This window comes from Cricetulus griseus, chromosome 2 (genome assembly GCF_003668045.3).
Source record: "Cricetulus griseus strain 17A/GY chromosome 2, alternate assembly CriGri-PICRH-1.0, whole genome shotgun sequence".
NCBI classification, from domain to species: Eukaryota; Metazoa; Chordata; class Mammalia; order Rodentia; family Cricetidae; genus Cricetulus; species Cricetulus griseus.
Genome location: NC_048595.1, coordinates 440,705,737 through 440,725,242, shown reverse-complemented (window position 1 = coordinate 440,725,242; position 19,506 = coordinate 440,705,737). Strand labels below are relative to the sequence as shown.

The window sequence follows — 19,506 nt, the reverse complement described above, 5'->3', positions numbered from 1 at the left end:
GCCCCTGGGCCTGGAGGACACTTACTGTGAACATATGAGAGTTCATATCATCAATGGTGACAATGTTAGTATTAATAAAGGTGGGCTTCCTGCCTCCCCCTCCCCCTGCCCCCCACCATGAGCAATCAAAAGTTCAGAAGTGGCTCCCAACAGCTTTCCATCCTCACTGAATAGTAGCTGCCCTGCCACGATGAAGCATGACAGTTTGAGGTCTCTCCTTCTTTTTGTTAATTGGTACCATTTCATAAAGACAGCCTGCCTCTCCATCCTCTTTCTAAGGTATTATTTTAGATCTGTGCATACATTCAAATTGTGCCACATTTAGCCGGCAGGAGCACTCTCTTGTCAGCCATTCTTGCATGCTTCTACATTGTCTTTGGGCACATCCTTATTCTGAGATTGGAAGACACTCGAGCTGACTTTGTCCCATCTCTCACGGTGGTCTGGACCTGTCACTTCTCTCTTGGTAGAGACTGGTGTTTAGAACTCAAACTCGGGGTTCTCATTACTGTCTGGTGCCACTAGGGAGACAAGAAATACATTTTTTAAAGTCATGTATCTACCTGGTGAAGCCTTTACCTTCAATCCAGTGTCTGTTGGGTCACCCTCAGATCCCCACAGCCCTGTAAGTTCACTTCTCCTTTCCCATACAGACATTTCCCAACACCTATACATGTACGCAGTCATCCATTCTTACAACTGGCAAACTATTTTTGTAAGGGCCACCCCACTGCTGCTTCTGAAAAGAAAGACATCAAGCAATACTCAGCGTGTCTTTGCAGCTCCCTTGTCTTAAGATGTCTCTCTCTGGGAAGAGTCCAGAGAAAACCCCCAAAGCCCAATGAATTGCAGTATGCCTGTGGGGTGATATCAATATGATAGACGGCTTCCTCCCCCCGCATCTGCTTCTGATCAAAAGCTAATAAATAACAAATAAATCAAAGTGGAAGAGAGTGTCTTTGCAGAAAGCACTTGGGGACTATCTCCCAGGGCATTAGAATGGAGATTTTAACTTCAGTTGAAGAGATGGATGTGATGAAAACTGGGCCAGACTTCCAGAGGGTGAGTTCTCGGACTTTTCTCCACAGTTCTTCTAAGCAATCTTAAATAAGGGTGGGGATGAACCCTGAGGTAGGTTCTGGGCAAACTGGGAAAATAAAAATGTTGTTTGGTGACGAGCTGGTGGAGCACCTTGTGAGTTCAATAGATCAAAATTCAAAGCGGGTGCTGAATGTCCAGCCTGATTGGGTTATGTGTTGAGGGCTACAGCCTTGCTTCCCAGATGCTGAGGCTTTGGGGAAGTGAAGAATGCTGAGGCTGTGTGTGTGTGTGTGTGTGTGTGTGTGTGTGTGTGTGTGTGTAAGAGACAGGGAGAGGGACAGGGGCAGGGAAGGGAAGAGAGATCATGGATATGCACATCTGTGAAGGCCAGATGACAACCTCAGGTGTGGTTCCTCGGGTGCTGTGTGTGTGTGTGTGTGTGTGTGTGTGTGTGTTGTGTATGGCACTGATGCACATGTGTGCACATGAATGGCCTTAGGCTGATATTCTGAGTCTCCCTCGGTCGCTCTCCAGCTTATTCATTGAGACAAGTCTCTGAAATGATCCCAGAGGTTGACTCTCCCATCCAATGTAGCTAGCCAAATTCTCCAGGGATCCCTGACTTAAACAAGTTCTGGAATTACAAGTGGTCACCAAGCCTACTGGGTATTTACATGGGGTAGGGGTCAGGTCCTCACACTATGAGACAAGTACCTTATTCACGGAGTCATTTCCCAGGCCCTGCTTTCTTGTTCTTCTTCAGACAGTCTCCTATTGGCCGAGAGTTCACCAAGGAGCCGAGGTCAGTTGGCCAATGAGCCCCTGGGGTCTGCCCGATGACATAATGCCAAACTTTGGTCATGATAGATAGTGGTGTGTGTGTGTGTGTGTGTGTGTGTGTGTTATGAGTGCAGGTACCCTCAGAAGTCAGGAGATGGCATTAGATCACACTTGAGCAGAAGTTATAGGTGGTGTGAGCCATCCAATGTGGGTGATGAGATTCAAGTTTGGGTCCTCTCATAGATTGATGGAAATGAAGAGTTGGCTTTGGTCAAAGGAACTGGGTCACCAGGATATGCATTAGGGATGAGCCTTACCCTGACCCCTTTCTGTCACTCCCTGTCTCCAGCCCACCACAAGGTGAGTTGCTTTGCTCTACCATGGACCCTTGGACATGGAGCTCCGCCTCACCATGGTGGGTCTAGAAGCAACAGAGCAAGAGACCATGAATTGAAACCTTTGAGACCATGAATCAAAATGAATACTTCTCCTCTTAAGTTGTTCTCAGATATTTTATCATCACGATGGAAAGTACTATACCCCTGGTATGTTTTCTGTTGCTATAACAAAGTCCCCAAGGCTAGGTTCATTACATAGAAAACGAGTTTATTTGGCTCACTGTTCTCAAGTTCCAAGAGCACAGTGACAGCATCTGGTTGACTACAGCAGGGTCATAGCAGATGGCCTCACAGCAGATGGTCTCGTGGTTGTGGGAATGCGTTTGGAAAAGGGATTCAGGGCAGGTGCCAAACCTGATTATATCAACCCATTTCCTCCAGAACTAATCCAGTCCAACAGACAGACTTAATCCATTCACGAAGCTTGAAAAGCCATGACCTAATTACCTTTCACTGGTCCCCATGTCTTTAATGTCTCACCACTGTAGCCCACACACAGGAACAAGCCTGAAGCACCTAGCCTCTCAGGGACATACATCCAAGTGATGCCGAAGCCAATGTCCACTGGGTGTTCAGACTTACCGAGCATTTTAAACTGGTTACTGCACAACTGTGCCTATTGAGGGTGGCTGGCAGAAGCTTCCAGGCTTTGGCAATTTCTCTCTGGGATGACTGTCATTATCCCATGAGGACTCTGCAGCTGTGTTTGGTTGACAAACTATTGTGACCAAAGTTTGGCAGCCGTATTTTCCCTAAATGTAATAACACAGGAGATCAATTAACATTCATGCAAATCCCACTATTGTAAAAAGATTTTATTTTAGTGTGTGTGTGTGTGTGTGTGTGTGTGTGTGTGTGTGTGTGTACATGAGTGCTAGTGTCCTTGGAGGTCAGAAGCATAGGATCCCTTGGAGCTGGAGTTACAGGTGGTCATGAGTCACCTGACACAGTGCTAGAACCCAAACTCAGGTCCTCTGTTGGAACAAGACATGCTCTTAACTGCTGATGAGCCATCTCTCCAGACCCAGGTTCCATCATTTTCAAACACTGTAAGAGTTCTTTAACTGAGATCCTAGCAATGCTATTTCTCCCTGAGAGGTGACTGTGGGGAAAGCTGAATGGGCAACAGAATTAAAACATCCCAACTAAAGTGTCTCCAGCTCTGCAAGCAGCCAACTGCCTGTGTCCTGTGAATTCAGCCTGTTGACCCCGAACCCCCCTGCTTCTCGAACCTACCTAGCTACTATTCATCATCTTGTGTTTCCTTGGGAACCATTGATAAGATTTCAAAACACTTCAAAACAATATAACTGTTCTCTGGAGATGTTTCCATGGTTGCGGGGGAAACACGGTTCTCTTTTTGGCTGCAGGAAGGGAAAGAGTGGAGACTCCCACACCACAAACAAAACTGTATCTCCAAGACCAGCTCACCTCAGGGTGTGTAGACCCTCAGGGAGGTCCAGTCCTGTAAGGTGGAGTCCAGCCTCTGCCTTCTTGTTGCTTACTATACAGGGCCAGAGGCTGTGAAATCATTTTCACTTCCTCCAATATGACTAGAGACTGAAACTCTAGGGAGACATGTGCCCTCGAACTGTGTAGCTCTTGGGTCTCTGTCTCTGCCTCACTTCTCTGTTTCAGTCCCTATCGTGTCTCTCTCTCTCTCTCTCTCTCTCTCTCTCTCTCTCTCTCTCTCTCTCTCTCTCTCTCTCCCTACCCTAGTCTGTATCTTGTAATTATCCAAGATCAAGGAGAAAATGAGCAAAGCTTTGAAGAATGGCAGACCCAGGACTTTGGATCTGGCTCCCCAAATCCCTCTGTCTCAGTTAGGATAACTATTGCTGTGATGAAACACCATGACCAAAAAAAAAAAAAAAAAGCAAGTTGGGAAGAAAGGTATCTATTTGGCTTACACTTCTGCATTGTAGTCCATCATTGAAGGAAGTCAGGACAGGAAGTAACACAGGGCAGCTGATGCAGAGGCTAGGGAGTTCTGCTTGCTAGTTTGTCCCCTATGGCTTGATCATCCTGCTTTCTTATATAACCCAGGACCACCAGCCCAGGGATGGCATTGCCCACAACCGGCTGGGTCTGCCCACATCAATCACTGATTATAAAAACGCTCCACAGGTTTCCCTACAGCCCGATCTTGTGGAGGCATTTTCTTATTGAGGTTCCTTCCTCTCAGATAACTTTAGCTTGTCTCAAGTTGACATAAAACTAGCCAGCACACCCTCCAAATGAAAAGATGTACCCTGTATGCATATGGACAGTGGCTGGCGTGAGATTTTTTTGAGTCAGGCTGATCTAGTTGAGCCTCGTCTTAACGTTTTTCAGGGAAGGTGTAGCACAGCCTTGGCTCCTGCGTGGCTCTTGCCCGGGACTAAGGTAGAACCTTTCAGACTGTTTACTGAATGCCCTGCTTGCTTGGTGAGGTCTTCTGCCTGGCTGGGCAGATTTTGTGTTCTAGCAACTGTCCAACATACTGACTGCACAGTTCTTCCCTCCCCAGGTAGATCTGGGCTGTCCAGCACAGTGACAGTGTGGTCCAAGTACCAGTGGGTCCACAAAGCCCTTCACTTTGACAAAGCTGGGCCATAAAGCTGCAGGTAAGCATGTCAGACTCCTGCATTCCATGCTAGGGTCCGAGATGGTTTATTTTTAATAAAATATGATGGCAGTTTTGTTCCTTTGGGCAGCTCTAGGCATTGCTGTTGCTTCTGCTTTAAGGGACATTAATAAGGTAAACAGAGGACTGAAGTGACAACTCCGAAGTTAAGTCCGCAGGCAGTTAAGAGCACTGACTGCTCTTCCAGGCTCAGGTGCCGCACGGTAGCCCACAGCCATCTCTAACTCCAGTTCAGTTCCAGGGGCTCAGACGCCCTCTTCTGGCCTCTGCAGATACTGCACACATGTGGTGCCTAGACATGCATGCAGGCAAAACATCCATACACATGACAATTCAAAATGATGAAAGAAGAGAATAGGCAGCAGAGGGCCAATGGAAGAAGAAACTCTGTCCAGTCAGCACAGGCTGTGGCCAGCTCTTTGCATTAGAACAGTTTGAGACCCTGTTTGGGGGGGCGGGGCATTGATCCTTTCCTTGGGGCCAGGAAACACAGATATTTACATTATGATTATAATGGTAGCAAAATTACAGTTATGATGTAGCAATGAAAATTATTTTAAGGTTGGGGGTCACCACAACATGAGGAACTAACTGTATTAAAGCGGTGCAGTATCAGGAAGGTTGAGAACCACTGCATTAAAATATAAGCCCTCAGTGTAGACAGCCCAGCCTTGTGTTCTGCCCATCCTCTCTGTCCTTCTGTCCTTCTGCCCATCTTCTGTCTCCTCTCCTGTCCTTCCTTCAACTTCCCTTCCTTTCTCTTCACCCTGCCCAAGGCCATGTTTAGTGTGCCCACCCCTGCCTCTTGGACTGGCCACCAGGAATGTGATGAGTAGCAGAACCAGACAGAGCCCCACCCAGAGTCTCCTGGGGAGACAATTTAAGGTGACAGTCCTTGTGAAAAGGCAAACATCAGGACGTGAGGTGTTGTGGAATAATCTTTTTGTACACTGTGAAGATATATCTTTGACAAGGCTCCTTCTGATTGGCTTAGTAAAAAGGTAAATGGCTATTAGCTAGGCTGGAGCTATAGGAGGGACAGCCAGACACAAAGGACACTGGGAAGAAGAAAGACAGGGTTTCCAGGAGACACATAGGAACAAGACATGCTGGAGGACAGGTAAAGCCATGAGAGACGTGGCTATACATAGATTAATAGAAATGGGTTCATCTAAGTTTAAGAGCTACTTAGCAACAGGCCTAAGCTCTGGCCAAGCTTTTAAAATTAATAAGTCTCTGTGCCATTACTGGGGAGCTGGTGGTCCCGAAGAAAAGGTCCAACTACAGTGAGGTCACTCCCCATGTAGCTAGGATGGTTCTACAAGCAGAGTTGACCAAGGCCAAGGCCAGTGAGGTACCTAAGGTGCTGTAGGAGAAGTCACCCACTCGAAGGGTAGGAGTAGATAGATGTAAAGAGATGGATGAGCTGTCTCCATGGAGGTGACTGCCTCCTTCTGCCAGAGAAAGGCTTCTGGGCTTTACCTTCTCAGCTCTCAAATGTGACCCTTGTGGCTTCACCAGGTCCCCAACGAGGCCCTGCCTTGGACAGACATGCCTTTGATTCCTGTGTTATTTGATAACAGATTCAGGCCACTTCTTACTGAGTGGCTGGAGTCCTCCAGGCACCATACGGGATCTTAGGCCAACATCCACAGAGGTGCTAGGACCCCTTACACAGCCCATCTAACTTTTGATGCAGGCCCCACCACACTTTTTCACAAGTCATTGGTAGAAAGCCTAGCATATTCTAGAGACTTACACTACATGAAATATACCTCCTTTAAGATCAGTTAGAGTTGTGAAAAACAAAGACGATTTATGTGAAAGAGACCTGGATTCCAATTCACCCTCTGAGCCTTAATGAAAGGGCTGACAAGCCCCAGAATTACAGCTCTTCAGAAGTGCACAGCTATTCCCTGGGGTGTATAGAAAGCATAGATCAAAGGTACTTTGGATGATTTAAAAAATACTATCTTGTGCTGTCATGAAAGGGATGCTGAGCCTGAACTATTAATAATTTCTAATGAAAACTTGAGCCAGGAGTTGTGTATTTTTGAGTTTCTTTTCTCATAAACAGAGGGAATTTTACTTTTTCTTAGACTGTATTTTTCCAAAGCTGAACTCAATAATTTTTTTCCCCATACATTCTACCCAAGCCTAGATGATCTCCGACATGCATAGGACAGCCATTATATCATAATAAGGGGGCATTTGAAGGCTGCAGTTTCCAGCTATATTCTTTAAGATCAACGATTTTCCAATTAAGATTCCGTAGTTAATGTAAAGAACATGGAAGGGAGCTGGGGAGAATGCTTTTAAGTTTATGTTTTAAATAGTTCAGCACATGATTGTAATCCCAGCCCTCAAGAGGCTGAGGCTGAAGGATGGCTGTGAGCTCAAAGATACCTGGGGGCTATAAAAATAGAAAATCAAATTCGGTTGAAATGTCTATTAGTTAATGGGTTCTTGGCCTTTGGAAGATTGACACATTAGAGAAATTTCCCTGGAAAATATCCCTAAACCCTTCTTCAGGGAGTGGCCCAGCTGAGAAGTTCACTGGCAGTTTGACGGGTGCTTCAGGACTGTGGGCTGCTGTGTCTGAAGTACCATAACCTCAAGAGGCTGGCTGCTGTCACAAAGAGGGGGGCCTGCAATGGGACTTGAGAACATCACAGGGACAGGAAATCGCCTGCCTCAGGGACCTTCCTGCATGTCCTAGACACCTATCTAGTCACTTGAAGATTTTCCCTCTGGCTGCTCCTGCTGCCCTTCTGCTGCCCTACTGCTGGTGAGGGGACTTCCTCCCTGCTTGAGTACCTAGTTAGGAGGCAACCCAACATTCGTTCTCAGACCCTGAGAGTTCCCAGCAAAAGACTGGAAGAAAGACCTCCCGGCTCTCCAAACCATGAAGAGCATAACCAGGGCGAGGTCTGCCTGGGGCCGGGCTGATGGAGCTGTTTGTTGATGTCAAAAGCAGAAAAAGACAGGCTGTGCCCAAAACTGGGACTTTGGCTGTGCCTGCAAATAAATTGAGAACATTTGGTTATTTTATATGCTCTTTTCTTGTGTATTGGGTTTTTTTTTTTTCTTTAATACATTTGGTGCTGGCAAGATGAAAGGTAAAGTCACTTGTGACCAAACCTGACAACCTGAGTTTGATCCCTGGAACCCACATGCTGAAAGGAGAGAAGAGACTCATGGAAATTGTCCTATGATCTCCATATGTGTGACGTGGCATAAGCTTGCTAAAACAATAAATAAATTTAAAATACAAAGTCGGTATAAAAGTCCTCTTTTCCCCATATGTGTACTAGGCAGGGCGGGGCTTGCCTATAAGATGCAGCACTCAGGGAAGCTGGGCAGGAGGATTGCTTAAGCCCAGAAGATGGAGACCAGGCTGGGAACACAGTGACATGCCATCTCAAATATATGGATGAGCAAAGAAACAAGTTAATAGCCATGGAGTAAAATAAAAGTAAAGGGAAACACATTTTGCTTTCATCGGGAGTCCTTCAGGGTTCCCCAGATACTTCTCTCACGTTTGAGTTAACTGGCCAGGACTAGTCAAAAGTCATACCTCGTTCTAAACAGTCCTGAAACTGTGAGTTCTGACCCCTGGTCACACTTGGAGGCCAATTCTCAGGCCTAGCTCATCTTCTGCTTCCCAAACATGTGAACTCTCTCTCTCTCTCCTGGTTGGCCGGGGAAGCCGATTTGTCCTGCTGTCCTCCCTGGGCCTCCCCTTCCATACATGTAGAATCCCTGGTGGTTTCTACTCTTGCCTGGGAGATGCCCTGCCACATAGCCCTGCCAGCTGAGATGCCACAGGGCCTTGGCAGAGCCTCTGTGGCAGAGCCCTTGCTTCCTTGGAAAGGCCAGATGGGGCTCTGGTGCCCAGCCACCTCCACCATGGAAGGAGCCATACCCTGTGGGTGAATAAGCATAAGAGGAGAAACAGGAGGCTGGTCCATTAATCCAGACCACTCACACACAGAGACAACCAGTTAGCTGAGAAAAATGAGTCCTTCCATTCACACAGCTGCTCTGGGTACCAATGCCATACCTGCAGCTGGTAGAGGGTGCTCTCCACTGGCCAAGGACACAGATGTATTGCTGGCAAATCAGGAGTGCAGGTGGCCTCAGCCGTCATGCACCCTCAATACTTCCAGCTGCTCTAACTTGAGCTTGCAAGCTCCCCTCTAGCTAGCAGTGCAACCAGGGAGACCGTAGCCTTTCTCCCAACATCTCTTCCTCGTTTCCCTAGCCCTCGGCTAGCAGCTAAGGTTTTGTGGATGGTGAATCTGTTTGAGTCTCTAAAAAGCTGTGAGTATCCTCAGAAGACAGAGATCAATTTAACATAAAACGTATGCACCATGTGTGGTTTCTCAGACCCCCTGAAGGCCATGCGTGGGCCCCGGATGGAGGAATAAAGATCTTGTTCCAGGCACACACACTCAATTTTGATTATCTGTGGGAAGCTGCCCACTTGGTTGATTAACAGCATGCAAATTAGATACTTTGATTTTTAATTTTGCAAATTGCGGTATTCGTTCTATTTCTTGGGTACTTACAGCCAATTTCAAATTGCTGTCATTTCATAAATTACTATCTGTCATATCTGTAGGATTAAGAAAATAGCATTGACTCAGAGTAAGAAACTAAAGAGCACAAAGGAGGTACAGTTGAAGCCGGCTCCACTCAAGATGCTAGTCTTCCACCAGGCCAAGTATCTCAGGGGTCTGGGGCCCCTATGTGTTCCTTTTAGTGTAAGCACGAGTCCTATCCTTGCCGTTGGATTTGTTCCTCTGCTGTGTCTTGGAGAACTTACCCTATTCCCTTTCCCTTGTCCTGGCCAAATTGTTCTGTTGCATAAATGTGCTACAGTCAATTTTCTTACCCAGCTATGGGTAGATGGCACACTCCCCCAAGTCCTAGGAAGTCCCCTCAGCTCAGGCAGCCTCATTGCTGTCACCTTGTCAGCCACTAGAGAGTGTGGATACACAATAACTCTGCCCCACCAAAGGAAATTAAAGCCAGGAGCCTGGAGAGATGACTGAGAGGTTAAGAGTGCTTGCTGCTCTTACGGCACGTTGATGCTTGAGTCTCACCACCCATATATATGAAGGCTCACAGCTGTCTGCAACTCCAGGGGATCCGACCCCCTCTTCTGACCGCCTTCGGCACCAGGCACACATTTGGTGCAGACATGCATACAGGCAAAACATGAAATTTTTAAAAAGTTAAAGATGCGGGGCAGTGGTGTCGCATGCCTTTAATCCCTGCACCCAGAGGCAGGCAGATCTCTGTGAGTTCCAGGCCAGCCTGGCCTACAGAGCGAGTGCCAGGACAGACTCCAAAGCTACACCTGTCTCAGAAATCAACAAACAAACAACAACAACAAAAAGTTAAAGCCAAAAAGCCTATGGTAAGGCCTTCTTGATGATGGGTCAGTAAGTAAAGGTACTTACTGTGTATGTCTGGCAACCTGGGTTTGATTCCCAGGAGCCCACACAATAGTGGTGCATGCATGCGTACACACACACATACACCCAATAATAAATAAAAACCTAAAAACCCTTCTCTGTTTATCCCTTTGGACATAAAGCAGTCCAAAGCTGGATATTGCCATTTGCCGTTTACCTTGCCATTAGCTTTGCATGAAGTACTTTTTTGTTTGGTTTTGTGACTGTGCCTGTGTGTGTGTGCATGTGTATGTGGGTTTCTGTGTGTGTACGTGTGCATGTGTGTGTCTGTATATGTGTATTTCTGTGTGTGCGCATGTGTCTGTGTGTTTGTGTGTGTGTGTGTGCGCGCGCACATTCTCTCTCTCTCTCTCTCTCTCTCTCTCTCTCTCTCTCTGTGTGTGTGTGTGTGTGTGTGTGTGTGTGTGTGTGTGTGTGTGCATGTGTGTACCTGCGTGTCTGTGTCTTGAGGCTGGTGTCAGGTGCTTTCTTCTGTCCCTTTCAGTTGAACCCAGGGCTCGCTGTTTCAGCCAGTCCTGCTAGCCAGCTTGCTCCAGCCATTCCCCACCTCCCCATCCTTTGAATTTAGCCGACAGCTAGGCAGCCATGCCCTCCTATGAGTGGCAAGCACTTTGTTCAGTGGGCAATCTCTTTATGCCAGGGGCTCCCACCACCTGGCCATGCTGGGTGTGGTGGTTTGAAGAAGAATGGCCCCTGAGGCTCATGTATTTGAATGTTAGTTACCAGGGACTAGAAGTATTTGAAGGGATTAAAAGGATTAGGAGGTGTGGCCTTGCTGGAGGAAACTGATCTGGGATAGGCTTTGAGGTTTCAAATGCCTAAGCCAGGCCCAGCATATCTCTCTCTCTCTCTCTCTCTCTCTCTCTCTCTCTCTCTCTCTCTCTCTCTCCTCTGCCTGCAGCTCAGGATGTAGAATTCTCAGCGTCTTCTCAAGCACTGAGTCTACATGTGAGCCACCATTCTTTCTGCCATGATGACAATGGACTAAGCCTCTGAAACTGTAAGCAAGCTCCTAATTAAATGCTTTCTTTTATAAGAGCTGCCGTGGTCCCAGACTGATAGCTGGGAAACCAGCATAGGACTGATCCAGACCCCCTGAACGTGGGTGTCAGTGAGGAGGCCTCTGAAATCTATGGGGCCTCTGGTAGTAGATCAGTATTTATCCCTAGCATACGAATGGACTTTGGGAGCCCACTCCACATAGAGGGATACTCTCTCAGCCTAGACACAAGGGGGTGGGCCTAGGCCCTGCTCCAAATGATATGACAGACTTTGAAGATCCCCCATGGAAGGCCTCACACTCTCTGGGGAGCAGAAAGGGGACGGGATGGGGGATAGTAGGGGGTAGGGGAGGAGGAGAGGGAGCGGGAATTGGAATTGACATGTAAAAACGATTGTTTCTAATTTAAATAAAAGATAGAAAAAATTAAAAAATAAATAAAGAGTTGCCGTGGTCATGGTGTCTCTTCACAGCTATAGAACAGTGACTAAGACACTGAGAAGCTTGGGAGACAGGCTATCCACATTTGAACTTCAGTGCCTTATTTTCTAGCTGTGCAAGCTTGGGAAAATTGCTTAGCCTCTCTGTTTCCCTTCTTAATTATGAAACATGGACAATAGTTGTACCTACCACATAGGACATTGCTGGGATTCTATAAGCTAACGTCACGGAAATGCCATGATGAGGTTTTTTATTGTCTGGGTGACTGTGAATAAAACTCAGAGCGGGATGGGGGAAGATGTAGGAGAAAATGCAGGCATGACCTGGCAGCCAACCTACTTGGCACACTACACATCTAAATAAGAAGCGTGGCACACCATGTTCCTGAAGTCCGAACATTGAACTCGGAAGCAGCGTGAGTAGCTGGTAGCTGACTGGTTGAGCAGTCTGTACTCTCTGTAATAATCTGGGTAGACCTGGCCCTGCCCATTGGGAACCTGGCACAGTGCCTCTGCACACGGCAAGCTCTGTATGCAGGTGTGGAGGTCTCTTCAGCTGGGCAGTGGTGGTGCTCCCCTTTAATCCCAGCACTTTGTAGGCAGAGGCAGGCAGATCTCTGTGAGTTCGAGGCCAGCCTGGTCTACAAAGTGAGTGCCAGGACAGCCTCCAAAGCTACGGGGAAACTGTCTTGAAAAGCCAAAACAGAGAGAGAGAGAGAGAGAGAGAGAGAGAGAGAGAGAGAGAGAGAGAGATTCTGCCCACTTCCTTTCTCTTTTCTCTGAGGAGGCAGCTTTCTGTCTCTCTGTCTCTGTCTAACTCTCTCTTTTCCCTTCCCTTAGTCCCTTGCCTTTCCCAATAAACTTTCCACATAAGTCACGTCTGGAGGTCTCTGTCTGAATCTCTCACTTGCCGTGGGAACCAACACAGTCCCCCCTTCATGCCACATTGTTCTACTCTCCACATAACCTCTAATGTGCTTCCTCCACAGAGACCCTGATGGTGTGAGCACTCACTGCCCCATCCAAGGAGATGTGCTAAGCAATCACAGTCGATAGGCACCCACCATGTAAGTGGTTGTTCACACGTAATAAAACAGATGCTGGTCCTAAAACCATGTCTGGAGTGAATTGTTCATCTCCTTGCTCTTTACAGGGCATTGCTGTCCTGTCAGGGGACGTCCTTGTGAAGCAAGTGTGTTGCCCATAGTAGGGGGCCAGCTTGTCTTGATGCATTCTGTAGCGATGCATAGACGAGTTTCTTCCTGAAACCGAAGGCCTGCTGAGCCTGCCCCGCTGTGGGAATTCCTTCCACAAAGTCCCAGCTGCAGACTGGTCCACATCGAAAATCTAGACCTGAACAGCTGCTCACACTGGGAGTCTACTGAGAGGCCACTGTTGCCGAAAATAGCCTGTCAGTCCTGTGTTCACACCCGGAGGTGGCCTCTCTCCTCCCCTGGCCTGGCTGAGAGCTCACTGTGTTACTGGGAGTCACCAACGAAGGTGATAAAGGCCCTGTTGCCAAGAATTGGGGCCATTTCTCCCTTGAGCGGGGGGGGGGGGGGGACAGCCCTGAGTCACAGTTATGCAGTTTTTAATCAGAGAAAACAATGTCCTGGGTTGGGTAGTGGCTATAAGTGGGACTGGGGACTGGGATGCAATCTGCAATGGCTGTGGTTGAAATGGGAATTACCACAGAGCTCATTCCCCACTCCCACCTAGAAATGCGCTCTCTAGCCTGCATTCCCACCTAGCACCTTAGTACTGAGCTAAAGCCAAACCTGTCCTCACACCTCCATGTTCCTAAGAATGTGACCCAAAGCTTGCTAAGTGCAGATCCTTCCACCTGCACTCCATCCCCAAATCCATCCCCAAATCCATCCCCAAATCCATCGTCATTGCTTTTTCTTATGCACCTCCTAGTGGGTCTAGTGGGGATCCATGATCTACATTGCTCCATTAAAAAAGAAAGATAATGGTCTTTATTGAAGTCCCTTTGTCTTCTCCAGGTTACCAGGCTGGTGCCCCAATCTGACTCCTTCCACAGCTTCGAGAAAATACCATAATTACATTTTATGTTTAACCAGAGATTTCTTGTCATCTGAATGTCTTGCAAAATAAGACCAGATATTGTAAGTGGTTTGTTGGCTTTTGAGACAGGGTCTCTGGATGTAGCCCTGGCTGTCCTAGAACTCCTACCACACTAGCCTTGAACTGACAGATTCTCCCCCCCCCCCCCCCCCCCCGCGCCTCTGCCTTCCAGAGCGCTGGTATTAAACACTAGTGTTGCCATGTCTGGCCTTTTGTAAGCATTTAAATAATGCAAAGAGAGGTAGTATATGCTGATGACATCTTGAAAACAATTCCATCAATAACTACAGGAAAAGGCTGCCTGTTTGAAGTACCATATGAGTGCAAGGCAAAGCTCACTACTGGGAGGGGGGGGGTGCAGAACTACTGACCTCCTCAAAGTCCGCCAGTAATATTTCAAGCAGAATTCTGGTATACACTACACGTGTGACAAAACCGAGACCTTTTGTATCTGAAATATTCATTCTCCATTAACAGGCTCCTCTAAATGCTAAGGGGACATCTCCGCCGGAAACCCTCAAGTTCTCAGTAATCTATGCGTTCTCTAGATTTTCTTGAAACACAATGAAACCCGAAGAACAACTGCCTGCACACACATGGCCTCTGGTCTCCACTGTCCCTAAGGCTTCATGGTCATGGTCACCATCATGCCTCATTTGGCACCAGAGAAAAACAGCTATGATTAATGTACCGGCTAGTTTTATGTCAGCCTAACTAACACAAGCTAGAGTGGTTTTTGGAAGAAGGAAACTGAAGTGATAAAATGCTTATTCCAGATGGGCTGGTGGGAATTCACTTGATTGATGATTGCTGTGGCAGGGTCCAGCCCACTGTGGGCAGTGTCTTAAAAATCAGGCTGAACAAGCTGCGAGGAGCAATCTAGTATACTGCAACCCCCCCCCCAACCATGGCCTGTGCATCAGCTCACGCCTTTGGGTTCCTCCACTGCTTGAGTTCCTTTTTTGACTTTGGAATTGGAGACCTTTTTAAAAATGTGAAATAGTCATCAACAGGATCCTCTAAGTGCTAAGGGGACACCTGTGCTGAAGACCCCCCCTCTCTCAAGCTCAGGTCCTCCGTAAACTACTCATTCTCTTCATTTTCTTGAAAAACAATGAACCCAAAGAGCAGCTGCCTGCACATATGTGGTCTTTAATCTCCATTGTTTCTGCCCTGGTTTCCCTCAGTGGTGAACTGTTACCTGGATGTGTAAACAGAATAAACACTTTCCTCCCCAATTTGCCCTTGGTCATGGTGTTTCATCACAGCAATAGGAACCCTATCTAAAACAACTAACAAGGAAAGAAGTAACAAAAAGCCTGGCTCAGTTCTGCAAAAGATGCTAGAGGCAAAACACATTTACTCATGTTTTGATAGCATATAGCTTGCATGTACCATAGCGACGCTAGCCATCAGACCATCTCTATGTATTTCGTACAAATCTAGTATTTGAAAAACGATAGTGTCTCCCACGTCCTGAGAATGGTACACAAATCCCCAGGTCTGTGTGAATTATTTTTAACTAGGTCAAGTACTCCGGAGTCTCTGGCACACATTCATCACCTCTTCTGCTCTCGATTTCTCAACTCATCTGTCACATGGAGGATGTGATAATTAGGGTTATATATGGGTGCTGTGGAAATGCCTCAGAGAAGGGTGGTCCAATCTTAAAAATCGTAATGTTTTTAATGCATGCTTACATGCTAAGGAATTCACTGTACAAAGAACCTAACTTCACAAAACACTTGATTCTGTGCACAGGGATTCATGGGTTAGACGTCAATGTCACAAGTTGCTATGCTGACTTCTCAGTGTGGACTTCACCACAAATTCATCCTAAATCTGTTTTCTTCCAACTAGGCTAGGAATCAAACAGGAAAGAGACTAAATTCCCCTGCTCTTTTTTTCTCATAGACAAGAAGGCAGGCAACCATGCTGTATCCCCACCCCACCCCACCTCATCTCCTGATTGTTTGGATGTGAGGGGGCTACACTCAGAGAGGGTTTGGCCACTCAGAGCTGACCTAAGTCTTGGGGGGCTCCCCACTGTAACCACGTCTGCTGTTCACACCCTGGGTGTGAGCTGTTTTTGCACTAGGAGTGCAGAAAATACGTGGGTGTGTGAAAACTAAAGCAAGCACTTGCTATCCCAATGTGCAAACTTCAGCTGCACCAAGCATATGCAATATTACAGTGGAAAGACCAGGGAACTAAGACCAGCAGACACAGAAGTTTCTAGAAACTTTCTAGTTATCCCCCCACCACACAAAACTTACACCTGTTTAACAAAACAAAAAGCAACACCAGGTGCACCCAAAAGTCTCTGGCCATGAATACCTAGCCTCACTTTCTTCAGAGCAGTTGCCTGCCATGGCTGAAAATCATCCAAGAGCTGACCGTGTGTGTTTAGATGTTCTGGCTGTCCTACTTACAGTGTGGGTCACACCAAGTCTCTGTGAAACAGAGGCAGAAGGCTGTGGAAAACAAAGGAAGGGACTTTAACCTGGAAAGGGCACCAGGGAAGATGCCCTCAGAGGAGACTGACCACCAGGGTTGAACCAGAAGCCAACAATCCACAGGTCGCCCAAGTGCAAGGGCTGACTCACATTGGAGCTCCTGAAAGGACATCCCCCCATCCAATGTTAAATAGCCAGGAAATGTGTATAACTGTCCTTGTGAGGAAGGTACTTCTGCAGCAACCCAGCCAAGCACTGGGGAAAACTGCAAATTGCCACAGTCTTGTGTGACACCTTATCCCAGTCGGGAAGCCAGACACTTCTGCCAATTCACTTACCTGCTCCTACAATTGCTTGCTTCTAAATCAGAGCTCCACACAGTGGAAGCTGGTCAGGAGTATTATTTAGCTGCAAGGGAAGCTGAGAATCTGTTTTGAGGGTTCCAGATGTAACAAGAGTGTTTTCAAGATGCAAGGCACACAGCAGGCATGATCCAGACCATGGAGAGCCCATGCATAGCTCAGGGAGCCATGAAGAACCAGCTGTGCTCCACATCCCTGATGTCAACTGGCACTGTCCACCAATGTCAGTCCCCAGGTAAAAGGCATGTCATCACCAAAAACAATCTTGGAATTAAGACCAATTTGTCAAAATGTGTTTCAGTGAAAATTACGGTGTGATGTCAGAACTATCATCTTCCTGCGCAGGAGGAAGTCACACTGTGCTCTCAGTAACCTGCATGGTGGCGCTCTGTACCCTCAGCTCCTCTGCTGGAGACAAGGGAGCAAAAAGAGGCAGGCTAAGCAGAGGAACACAGGCTAATTTTCAGGACCATTCTGTTAGAGAATGAGCTGAGGGGACAACGCTAGGGTGACAGCCACAGGGAAGACGTGGTAACTGAGAAGGAACAGAAAGAACAGCAGTTGATTTTGAAGCCTGAAAGCCACTGTGATAGAAGTGAGAAGAGAGTCCTGCATTCTACTTCCTACTCAGGCTTTCTTTCAGGTCTAAAGTCTCTCAGCTTCGTCTTCAGTCTTTCAAAGTGGAGACGAAGTTCCAGATATATGACACACCTCATATTAATGTCTTAGTCAGAGTTCCTCCCCAGCCGCTGCCTCTGGCCTTACTGCCCCAGCTTTCCAGGAAACGCTGTATTGATGCTGGGTTTCCCGGTCCTGGGAGCTTGCTATTCTTTCAGAGGCCCCACAGCAGCCTGTCTAGTGGAGCGATGATGGGGTGGATTCTCCTCCGATTCCCACATCCTCCGAGGCTCTCCTATTTATGAGCTGCTCTGCCCAAACCAGGTTCTCCTCTCATAGCCCCATGGCTGTGTCTCCCTGTGAGCAGAGCTGAGCATCTGCGTCTGAGGTGGGAGGCCATTCACCCCTCCCAGGTGTTCATCTGGCTCATTCTTTGGGGAACAGATTTGACAAAATATCAAAGACTTCCTCACAATTCTGGAGACTGAAAGTTGGAGGTTAAGGTGAAGGTCTGGTCTTCCAGCATTGTGGCCCGCAGAGGAGATCAACGGTGTGTCCTCACGGGATGAGAGAGAGGGAAATGAGTGAGTTGAATTCTATGTGAGGGGCTCCCATGATCCAATCACTCCTTAAAGGTGAGATTCATGCTATTCCATTGGCCATTGTAGTTCACAACTAATTTTTTTAATTTATTATTTTTAATCAGGGTGTGTGTGAGAGAGAGGGGGGAGGGCAGAAGAGAGAGAGAAGTGACCATAGAGTGCAGAAGAGGAAACCAGATCCTCTGGAACTGAACTGCAGGTGTTTGTGACCTGTCTGATATGGATGCTGGGAACTGAACTTGAGTCCCTTGCAAAAGCAATATGCACTCTCAACCATAAAGCCATATCTTCAGTCTCATACCTGAATTAAAAATTAAAAAATTATTTTTTGTTATGGGGTTTTTTATTATGTAGCCCACACCAGCCTCAGGTTCATAGTTCTCCTGCCTCAGCTTTCTGAACAACAAAATCATGGGCATGCATGGATTGCAGCACTTGGCTTAGCGTTTGAAAATGTGAGCAATGTATTAAAGCCATAGCATATCACACCCAGCTTTCACTTTGCCCAAATTTGTTTTTCTGCATATGTTTAATGTGCATTCATGTATGTGTTTGTGTGTGAGTTCCGACATGTGACTGCTCCAGGGTGGAAGGTAAAGGACTCCCTCAGGTGGCTCTGCCTTTCACTTGTTTGAGATGGGGTCTCTTTGGAGTTTTTGTCAGGTGACTTTTGTGTAGTTACCTCTCAGTAGGTGCAGGATCTGATGACTGATGCTCAGATCCAGGTCTCTTCTGCAGAGTAATCCTAGTTGCTCAAGAAACCAGCTAGGAGGATCACAAACACAAGGCCAGCCTTGGTAATTTAGTGAGACCTGTCATAACACAAACAAATCTAAAGGCCTAAGGAGAGGCCAATGAGTTGCCTCAGTGGGTAAAGGCATTTGCTGTCAAAACTGATGTCCTAAGTTAGATTCCCTGGACCCACATGGCAGAAAGAAAGCCCACATCCAGCAAGTTGTGTTCTGATGTCCACACTTTGAGCCACAACACACTGGTGAGGGTTGCTGTTGCAGTGAAGAGACACCATGGCCATGGCAACTTTTAAAGAAAACGTTTAATTGGGGTGACTCACTTAGTTTCAGAGGTTCAGTCCATTATCATCATGACAGGAAGCATGAAGCGTGAAGGCAGACATGGTGCTGGAGCTGAGAGTGCTACATCTTTGCAGGCAACAGAAGTCAACTGACTGTCACACTGAGAGAAACTTGAGCCAAAGAGACCTCAAAGCCTGCCCCCATAGTGACATGCTTCCTCCAAAAAGGCCATCTCTCTTAATAGTGCCACTCCTTTGGGGGCCATTTGCTTTCAAACCACCACCACCACCACCACCACCACCACCACCACCACCACCACCACCACCACCACACACACACACACCCACACACACACACACACACACACACTCACACACACACACCAAAAACCTGGAAGGACTTGGAGAATTTTCTCCATAACATGGTTTTCGTGAAAGCTGGGTGTGATGGTGCAAATCCTAACACCTGGATGGTAGAGGCAAGAAGCTCAGGTGAGCCCAGGTATTGCTTGACTACATAGTGAGTTTGAGGCCAGCCTGGGGGTACATGAGAGCTTGTCTCAAAAGACAAATGTTTGA

The 19,506-nt window shown here is 47.2% G+C and overlaps 1 long non-coding RNA gene across 1 annotated transcript in view; it reads left to right on the top strand.

Moving 5' to 3' along the window:
- LOC103163131 overlaps positions 1-15,094 on the top strand; it is a 29,921-nt gene extending 14,827 nt beyond the window's left edge. The window contains exons 3-6 of the long non-coding RNA XR_004768729.1: positions 12,758-12,835; positions 12,922-13,268; positions 13,775-13,897; positions 14,334-15,094. This is a non-coding gene — a long non-coding RNA (uncharacterized LOC103163131). The remainder of the gene's footprint in view (positions 1-12,757; positions 12,836-12,921; positions 13,269-13,774; positions 13,898-14,333) is intronic.
- The last annotated feature ends 4,412 nt before the right edge of the window (positions 15,095-19,506 follow it).